The sequence below is a fragment of the Chiloscyllium punctatum genome, chromosome 28 (assembly GCF_047496795.1).
Source record: "Chiloscyllium punctatum isolate Juve2018m chromosome 28, sChiPun1.3, whole genome shotgun sequence".
NCBI classification, from domain to species: Eukaryota; Metazoa; Chordata; class Chondrichthyes; order Orectolobiformes; family Hemiscylliidae; genus Chiloscyllium; species Chiloscyllium punctatum.
In genome coordinates this window covers 52,093,559-52,095,577 of record NC_092766.1, presented here as the reverse complement: position 1 = coordinate 52,095,577, position 2,019 = coordinate 52,093,559, and positions in this window count along the sequence as shown.

Genomic DNA, 2,019 nt, shown 5'->3' with positions numbered 1-2,019 from the left:
TCCTACTCTCAATACTGTGACCAAAGAATGTAAACATCCCAAATGCCTGCTTCACAAGCCTGTCTGCCTGTGACACCATTTTCAAAGAGCTGTGTACCTACATCCCTGGGTCACTGATTGACAACACTACCCAGGGCCCGAACATTAACTGTACAATCCCGCCATGGCTTGTTTTACCAAAATGGAACACGTTACATTTATCTAATTAAACTCCATCTGCTATTCTTCAGCCCACTATCCCAGCAGTACTGTTCATCCTGTTAACCTTCATCGCTGTCCAGTATATCACCAATTTTAGTGCCACCGACAAACGTATTTACCAGGAAACTAATATTCTCAACCAAATCAATTATCCAAATGACAAACACCCCCAGTCAGAAAAACAAAATGTTTCCAACTACCCTCTGTCTCCTACCATGAGGTAAATTGTATATCCAGTTGACCAGCTCCTCCTGGATGCCGTATCCTTTTACCTTGATCAGAACGTATTACCCAGTTTTCCATACGGAACGTAGAACATAAAACAGTACAGTATAAGGCCCTTGGGCCCTCAATGTTCTACCGACCTTTTATCCTCCTCCAAGATCAAACTAACCTACATACACTTCATTATGCACTATCATCCATGTGCCTTTCAAAGAGTCTATTAAATGCCCCTAATATGTCTAACTCTACTACCTCCACTGCAGTACATTCGACACACCCACCACTCTGTGGAGAACCAAAATCTGAAATCTCCCCTTAACCTTCTTCCAGTCACATTAGATATTACTCCCTTCTGATAGCCATTTCTGCCATGGGGAAAAAAAATAATCACTGTTCACTGTGTCTGCACCTCTTATTATCTTGTTCACCTCTACCAAGACGTCCTTCATCCTTCTTCACTCCAATGAGGAAAGCCTTACCTCACTCAAACTTTCTTCGTAAGACATGTTCTCCAGTCCAGGCAGCATCCTTGTAAATCTTCTTTTTACCATCTCTAAAGCTTCCACATCCTTCCTGTAATGAGAGAACCAGAACTGAATGTAATATCTAAGTGTGGTCTAAGCAGAGCTCCATAGAGCTGCAGCATAGCCTCACGGCTCTGAAACCCAATCCCCTAGCTCATGAAAGCCAACACAACGTATTCCTTCTTAACAACCCTATCTGCCTGCGTGGCAACTTTGAGGGATCTATGGACGTGGAACCAAACATTCCACTGTTACTCCACACTGCCAAGAATCTTACTTTTAACCTAATATTCTAAATTCAAGTTCGACTTTCCAAAACGAATCACTTCACACTTTTCCAGGTTGAACTCTTTCTGCCACCTCTCAGCCCAGCTCCCCATCATGTCAATGCCTCGTTGCAACTAGCAACAGATCTCCACACTACCCACCCCTCCAACAATCTTTGTGTAATTGGCAAACTTACTAACCCAATCTTCCACTCCCACATCCAAGTCATTTATAAAAATCACAAACGGCATGGTTCCGGGAACTGATCCCTGCAGAACACGACTGGTCACCGAACTCCAGGCTGCATGTTTTCCATCTAACATCACCCTCTGACTTCTATAAGCCAGGAATTCTGTATCCAGACAGATAGGTTTCACTGTATCCCATGCCTCGGTACTCTCTGAATAGTTAGAGGTAATGACGTGCTGTATGAAAGGATGGAGAAGTGCTGTGGGGACTGGAGAAGGTTGCCGTGATATCATGTGCTGGAGAGGCTGGAGGGTAGATCAGTAAGGGCTAGATGTTACAGACAGAGTGGGTTGTACGTGCTGGACAGGATGACAGACATAAGGTGTTTTGTAGTGTTTTGGGGATAGTGGACACAACACTAAGTGTCAAAGTCATTTTAGAAAGAGATAAGGATAATGCAGAAGTGAAGGTGCCAAATTTGGAGAAGCCCCCTAATCATTAGAATATTACTGTCACTGGGCATTATCACTATCACGAGACAGGATCTCGCAAACACAGACTGGGAGGAGCTATTTGCAGTTGGGTTCTTATTCGGATAAAGGAAGAAAGTTAA